Source organism: Tupaia chinensis, unplaced genomic scaffold (genome assembly GCF_000334495.1).
Source record: "Tupaia chinensis unplaced genomic scaffold, TupChi_1.0 Scaffold000657_1, whole genome shotgun sequence".
NCBI classification, from domain to species: Eukaryota; Metazoa; Chordata; class Mammalia; order Scandentia; family Tupaiidae; genus Tupaia; species Tupaia belangeri.
Window position 1 is genome coordinate 1216337 of NW_006160178.1, and position 8832 is coordinate 1225168.

Sequence of the window (8832 nt, forward strand, 5' to 3'; positions counted from 1 at the left end):
GGGCTTAGACTTCTGTTTACCTATGTGTAAATCAGAATTCAAGTTGATACACTATAAAGAATTCATAGTCATGAATAAGTTGTTTCTTTTAAAAAATTAGAATACTGTTGTAATTGTAAAATGATGAAGTTTCTTTCCTTATAACACTTTCATTTTCTCTACACATTCAAAATGCTTTACAATTATACTTCATATTATAATGCATTTTGCTATTAATATCATTATTATAACAATATATGGAATGACCAATAATTACCTAGAAATATTCTGCATTTATTTAGTAACAATGGAATCCCATAAGTTTAGATATAAATTTTTAAGCAAACAATTATGGTATGCTTACATGACATTGGAACACATATAGTTTTAATCACAATTATAATTACTTAAAATACATAATTTCTTATCTGGAAACAAATTCTAGATATTATTTTTAATACTTTTGGCTAAACATTTGTTAAAAAATGAATAATAGTTAATTCTATGTAAATGGATAATTAATTTGTAGTCTGATTCAAAATAGATTTAGAATACGAGTGCATTTTAATAGCTTTTCTGGCATTTACTATTTTTAAATGAATATTATTTTATGTTTTTCTAAGTAAAATATATATGATCGATCTATCAGAAGCTCAGTTGCCAATAAAAGTAACAAATAATGTTTTTAAAGAGGTTTTTGCCTTAGGGCATGCGCACTCACCAGAGAGAGAGAGACAGAAACAGAGATAGTGAGAGGCAAAAGTGATAAATCACCCCCAGGGGTTAGTCATGCAGCAATCCCTCTCTTCCCAGGATCTTGGGAATGTGTAGACATACCCACATGATTTTCAAGCCACTGGGTCTGGGACTTGAACTGTATTCAGTTATGTGGGAGTCTTGCAACATAACCTCTACACCGTCTGTTGGCCCCATCATAAATATTTTAATTTAATTAATATAGCCACTCAAATATATAACTTTATTTGTACGTGTGCTGTCTCTGCATTGCTCTCATGTTAAGCAAGTATTCATAGATTCAGGTTGTAACAGAAATGCTTCTAGTGCACAATAAAGTGTAATTATTCATTGTTTAGGTAAGCTAATGGAGGCCAAAAAATATTCTATTAGCATTCATCAATAAATGCAGGGCAGCAGGTGTCATGATGGTTAAGGGGCTGGACTCCCACATGGCTGACCATGCTTAAATCCTTGGACTGAGCAACTTGAAAATCACACCAGCACGTGTGCATGTGTGCCCAAAATTCTGACAGGAGAATGGGGGAAAAGGGATAGCACTGTGGCCATCCCCTTTCGGGGTGATGATTCCTCAGTCTCCCTCACTCTGTCTCTCTATAGCAAGAAGATGTGCCCTATGGAAATCCCCCCCAAAACATGGGTCCTAGTTTTAAAGGTCTTAAAAAGACCAAATAGAGATGAATTATAATTAAAGAGAAACTGAAGGTTTTGGTAAAATAAATTTTTTTCTCCCAATAAACAGAAAACAATATCCACAAAGTTAAATAAATGAAATTTGGAAAAGAGATTCATCACAAAGGTGCAAACATTTGGAACTAAATTATTACAAGAAACAATAGACTTTAGGGAACTTATTTATCATCATCCATAGTGGTTCAATCATGGATTCCACTCTGATGGCCTAGGTTCAAACAGCTCTTCAATTTTACATAGTAACCTTAGACGATTTACTAAATTTCCCATTGTCATCTATGAAATCAAGCAAGATGTGATGAGTCATAGGGTTGATGCACAGATAAAATGCAGACTTACTCAGCATAATGTCCAGGAGATGATAATTACTAAATAAACAGTACTTATTATTTTTAGTATTCTCAACAGATTAGAAGATGTATCTCTAAAGCGGGAGCTGCAAATCAAAAGAGACAAATAGCTAAGCTATTTTTTAAAAGATCAAGTGTAAAGGGAGATGAATGAGATGAAAAAATGATTTAAAATAATCCATAAAAGCAAAAGCAGGATTTAAATAGCTTTTAGCATATTAAAGAGTAGAATTGACACTAGGGAAAATTGCACTTGTGATGTTTTCCCAATGTAGAAAAAAAAGATACAGATAAAAATGATGAGAAATGTAAGCACTATGTCTGGTAATGGAGAAGGGAGTATCAGAATGCTTAATGCGTCTAGGTCATTTCTCTCAGTGTTTATCTGTGCATTTCTGGTGTATTTTTCTCCCCTTCAGCTCTCTGATATGGGCAATTTTTCCCAATTCAAGTGAATACCAGGGTAGATAGTGGTTCACCAATTTGCAGTCTCAAGTTCCAAGCTCCAGACCAAATTTTGTTGTATTAGGGGGAAAATGTACTTCCATTAGTGAGACTTACAGCAAAAATAAATACAGAAACAAAAGAGCCAAACAAAGATAAAGGTTAATTGAGGTATAATTGATACACAGTACTGAATATGTCTAGTGTATACAACTGAGTAAGTGTTATCACCTGCAAACGCCATGATGCTATGTCGCTGGACTGCCACGTAGTCGACCCACTGCGGTTTGCGTCCCGCACCCGGAGACTTAGAACTCACGCCGGCTGCGTGTGCGTGCGTGCCCAAGATCCCGAGAGGAGAATGGAGGAGAAGGGATTGCGGCGTGACCATCCCCCCTGCGGGGTGATTTCTCGCTTTCTGTCTCTGTCTCTCTCTCTGTCTCTGGCAAGCACACGTGCCCTATAGCAAAAACCTCTCAAAAAAAAAAAAAAAAAAAAAAACTTTGGGAGGTGTTGATATGTCCATTCTCATTAGTGCTGTTGATTTTGTTTCTATTTTTCGTTATTACTATTTTTCACTCTCCGTTGAAAAATGCACCAGTAGGAGTGTTACAGAAACTGTGTCTTAGTTACCTATGCTAGGAAACAGGTTGGTGCCTACTTGCAAGGTTGGTTTAAAATGTAAGTTAGTTTAATAACATAAAACTTACATGGAACATGACATCAGTCATTACTATCATTCTCACCATTCATAGTTAAAATGTACGTTTATTTATTTATTTATTTATTTCTTCTACAACCAAGGGAGAGTGAGAGTACCTCCAGTCTTCAGTCTGCCCAGGTCACGAGAAAATGTGCCCACCGTTCTCAGGGAGTTCTCTGTATTTAAACTGGGAGCTTTCCCATGTGTTATTACCTCACAGATACTGTTCACTGCACCACTGCCTCTCAATATTTTTTATCTTTTTTTATTTTTAGAGGGTGTATGCACTTACCAAAGAGACAAAGAGAGACAGAGACAGAGACAAAGAGAGAACTTCCCAGGGGGCATGGTAACACCACAATCTCTTGTCCTTTATTTCTTCAACCCATAGGGACTTGAGGCATGAAGGCACATGAAACTGGAATTTTTTTTTTAAGCTGCCAAACTTGGATTTGAACTGTGGTTGGCCTTGTGGTATTCGTCTTTCTTAATCCTTAGGCTAAGGGGCTGGCCTCTCCATTTTTTAAAATAGCATTTATTTATTTATTATCTATTTTTTGGTTGTGACTTTTCAATCCATCAGGTTCAGGACTTGAATTGCAGTCAGCCAAGTGGGAACCCAGCACACCTTAACCACCACCATACTACCTGTTGGCCCCCCCAAGTTTATTTTCAAGTGTATTAAATAGAAAATGGAAACAAATCTTCATATATGATATAAATGATATTCTTAGGATAATGAAAAATGTATAGATTTATATTGAACAGACTAAACCAATGGTTTTCCATTTCCAATTTTTTAAAACAAATACCCAGATAAAATCTAGCACATCATTTATTTGGAATGAGATTTAATAAATTATTATTTCTACACAGGAAATATTGGGTTGTCAGGAAAATCATGATGCATTTTTGCATAGGAAAATGTGTCATGGCTTTTGCAACAAACCTATATATTGATATCAAAATCTATGAGTAGCAATGGCTAATTTTGCATGCCAATTTGACTAGATGAAAAAAAGCTAATAATAATAAGGCATTATTTTGGATATGTCTGTGAGAGTGTTTCCAGAGGAGACTAATGGGTAAGTCTGAGTGGAGTTGGTGGGAAGGATATGCCTTCAATGTGAATGGAAACCATCCATTTGGTGCGGGGTCCAGAAAGTCCAAATATAGAAAGTACATTAGTCTCTTATCATTTTTGAGTTTCTTTATTGTTTTTTCTTGCATAACTGAGAAGTGCAATGGAGTAACATGCTTCAATCCACCCCTAACCTCAGTCAGAGCCAATCATGGACACACTCAAGCTAGGTGTACTCAAGGAGGTCTCTGAACACAAACTTGGAACCACCATGTGGGTCAGCTTCACAGGGTGTCATCTTTTACAGCTGTACAACTATCTGGCCTTTAAGACGGGTTTCTGTTAAGACTGGGATAGACTTATTCTGCTACTTTGGACATCAGAACTCAAGGCTTGTCTGCCTTTGAATTCTAGTACTTACACTAGCAACTCCTTCCTGCTGCCACCATGCCCTGGATCTGCCTTTCAGACTCAGCTTGAATTACAACCTTGACGTTTCTGTTTTGAGGCCTTCAAATTTGGTCTGAAGCACACTACCTACCACTTCAAATGTCCCATCTCACATATTTATATACCCATTCTTGTATCTCTAAAGAACCCTAATACAGTACATATTTATCTCTCTGTGTATTTTTATACCATATATATATATATATATATATATATTTACATATATGTATGTATATCTATTTATCTTTTTGTCTGTCTCTAAATGTGACAGTCTGCCATAGAGTGAAATTAATGAATCTATTTTTTTTAGTGTATAAATTTGAAGGTTTATTTGAGAAAGAAATAATATTAATATGTCGTTTATGCTAACCTAATGGGAGTGAAAATAATACTGATGACTATTGGCCCGAGAGGAGAATGGAGGAGAAGGGATTGCGGCGTGACCATCCCCCCTGCGGGGTGATTTCTCGCTTTCTGTCTCTGTCTCTCTCTCTGTCTCTGGCAAGCACACGTGCCCTATAGCAAAAACCTCTCAAAAAAAAAAAAAAAAAAAAAACTTTGGGGGGGGTTGGTATGTCCATTTTCATTAGTGCTGTTGTTTTTCTATTTTTCGTTATTACTATTTTTCACTCTCCGTTGAAAAATGCACCAGTAGGAGTGTTACAGAAACTGTGTCTTAGTTACCTATGCTAGGAAACAGGTTGGTGCCTACTTGCAAGGTTGGTTTAAAATGTAAGTTAGTTTAATAACATAAAACTTACATGGAACATGACATCAGTCATTACTATCATTCTCACCATTCATAGTTAAAATGTACGTTTATTTATTTATTTATTTATTTCTTCTACAACCAAGGGAGAGTGAGAGTACCTCCAGTCTTCAGTCTGCCCAGGTCACGAGAAAATGTGCCCACCGTTCTCAGGGAGTTCTCTGTATTTAAACTGGGAGCTTTCCCATGTGTTATTACCTCACAGATACTGTTCACTGCACCACTGCCTCTCAATATTTTTTATCTTTTTTTATTTTTAGAGGGTGTATGCACTTACCAAAGAGACAAAGGGAGACAGAGACAGAGACAAAGAGAGAACTTCCCAGGGGGCATGGTAACACCACAATCTCTTGTCCTTTATTTCTTCAACCCATAGGGACTTGAGGCATGAAGGCACATGAAACTGGAATTTTTTTTTTAAGCTGCCAAACTTGGATTTGAACTGTGGTTGGCCTTGTGGTATTCGTCTTTCTTAATCCTTAGGCTAAGGGGCTGGCCTCTCCATTTTTTAAAATAGCATTTATTTATTTATTATCTATTTTTTGGTTGTGACTTTTCAATCCATCAGGTTCAGGACTTGAATTGCAGTCAGCCAAGTGGGAACCCAGCACACCTTAACCACCACCATACTACCTGTTGGCCCCCCCAAGTTTATTTTCAAGTGTATTAAATAGAAAATGGAAACAAATCTTCATATATGATATAAATGATATTCTTAGGATAATGAAAAATGTATAGATTTATATTGAACAGACTAAACCAATGGTTTTCCATTTCCAATTTTTTAAAACAAATACCCAGATAAAATCTAGCACATCATTTATTTGGAATGAGATTTAATAAATTATTATTTCTACACAGGAAATATTGGGTTGTCAGGAAAATCATGATGCATTTTTGCATAGGAAAATGTGTCATGGCTTTTGCAACAAACCTATATATTGATATCAAAATCTATGAGTAGCAATGGCTAATTTTGCATGCCAATTTGACTAGATGAAAAAAAGCTAATAATAATAAGGCATTATTTTGGATATGTCTGTGAGAGTGTTTCCAGAGGAGACTAATGGGTAAGTCTGAGTGGAGTTGGTGGGAAGGATATGCCTTCAATGTGAATGGAAACCATCCATTTGGTGCGGGGTCCAGAAAGTCCAAATATAGAAAGTACATTAGTCTCTTATCATTTTTGAGTTTCTTTATTGTTTTTTCTTGCATAACTGAGAAGTGCAATGGAGTAACATGCTTCAATCCACCCCTAACCTCAGTCAGAGCCAATCATGGACACACTCAAGCTAGGTGTACTCAAGGAGGTCTCTGAACACAAACTTGGAACCACCATGTGGGTCAGCTTCACAGGGTGTCATCTTTTACAGCTGTACAACTATCTGGCCTTTAAGACGGGTTTCTGTTAAGACTGGGATAGACTTATTCTGCTACTTTGGACATCAGAACTCAAGGCTTGTCTGCCTTTGAATTCTAGTACTTACACTAGCAACTCCTTCCTGCTGCCACCATGCCCTGGATCTGCCTTTCAGACTCAGCTTGAATTACAACCTTGACGTTTCTGTTTTGAGGCCTTCAAATTTGGTCTGAAGCACACTACCTACCACTTCAAATGTCCCATCTCACATATTTATATACCCATTCTTGTATCTCTAAAGAACCCTAATACAGTACATTTTTATCTCTCTGTGTATTTTTATACCATATATATATATATATATATATATATTTACATATATGTATGTATATCTATTTATCTTTTTGTCTGTCTCTAAATGTGACAGTCTGCCATAGAGTGAAATTAATGAATCTATTTTTTTTAGTGTATAAATTTGAAGGTTTATTTGAGAAAGAAATAATATTAATATGTCGTTTATGCTAACCTAATGGGAGTGAAAATAATACTGATGACTATTGGATTCATTTTCATTTCTAAGCTTATCTGGAAACAATTTTTATACTTAGAAAAGTACAGTGCTTTTAATGGGTTGCTGAAGTCTTCTTTAGCACATTGCAACAGAAATGTGTTAAGTAGTACCTAGAGGCCCTGGTGATTAACACCCAACCTTCTCAATAAAAGTCTGTTCATTTGGAATTCTACTTCCCTCACTTCTGTTCACCTAATCAAATCTGTAAATGTGAATAATGATAACTCATATTCCTAATGATAAGTCTGAGGAACTATAAGACTCCAATATACTTTCTAACTCTTGGAAGGAATAATATGTTTAGAAGAGTTTAGCGCTGAACTAATTTTTATTATGCTTCAAGACTTTTCAAGTGGCTAATCCCCATATTCTCTAGGAAATATAATAATTAACCAAGATTTCTCATACCCCCTACAGCATTGTAGGTAATTAAATTTACTGTATAGAGAATTAATTTTAACTCTGTGGATAGTAGAACCCAATGTTCTTTTATTTAAAGAAAATGCCTTGGGCAGGTTTACTTAACTTTTGCCATGATTATATTTTTTTCATTTATGAAGTGGTAATATCGATATGCAAGTAACTGGGTTAAGATATCTGACATACCACAGAAATCTATTAATGGGCACAGTTAATAATAGTTATTATTGCTTTTATACCTGTCATTCTATAGCATCATTCTATAATATCATTCACTCATTACTTCTCTGGTAGAGGTAATGAAAACCGTGTGGTCTGGTAGAGCAAACATCAGATTAGTGTGCATCAAGTCTATATTCAAGTTCCCATTTATTAAGCTCTTGAACCCCAGATTTTTTTCCATATTTAAAATAAGGTTATAGAGGTCCTATAATCTATAAATATATTTACATATAACATGCATTTATATATGTTAGGAGTTAGGAATTTATGAGTTTATGTGATTATTGAGGTAGGTTTAAACTATTAATATAGACTAGGCTTAAAAACTGGACAGCTTTTGAGTGCATATAAAACTGTAGCTATTAAATTTAAGAACTATCAGTCATGCAAATAGTAATAGCCTCAAAAGTAAACTCTGAAGTTTATGTAGCTAAAATGATGAAGTATGCATGTAAAGAAAGAAAGGATATCCACTTCTTTTGTACAGTCAATTCCATATCTATAATGAGAATCAGAAAGCATTATTTTTGTTGTGGAAGAAAAAAAAAACAATGTTTATTATCTGTTGAAATGCCATTTCTGCTCATTATATCTTAAACAATGTAATCACTTTATGAAAACTTTCTTATAATGCTCAACAATTAATATACTCACTGTTGTGATGAAGACAGTCTTAAACTATTCTGTAATTTTGATTGTTTGATTTTAAGAAAACAAAATGATTTCATTTTGTGATGAGTGTTAAGGAAGCATAAAATGACAGTTCGTTTAGTTGAATATACAGTATGCAAAATGTTTCTGTTTTGAATATTGTTGACTTGTGGAAAAATAATGAAGTTTCCAAATGCAGATGTTCTCACAATTAGACAATTGTCAATGAAGAGTAGGGAAGATTAAATCAAAGCATGTGTTAAAAATAGTCAAATCATTTTATTCTTTAGCTATACCTTTTTAGTATTTAAAGAAAATATAATTATGTACAGAACTCTCATGGCTTTTTATAATTATTTTCTTATTCTTTAGTGAAGGGAAAG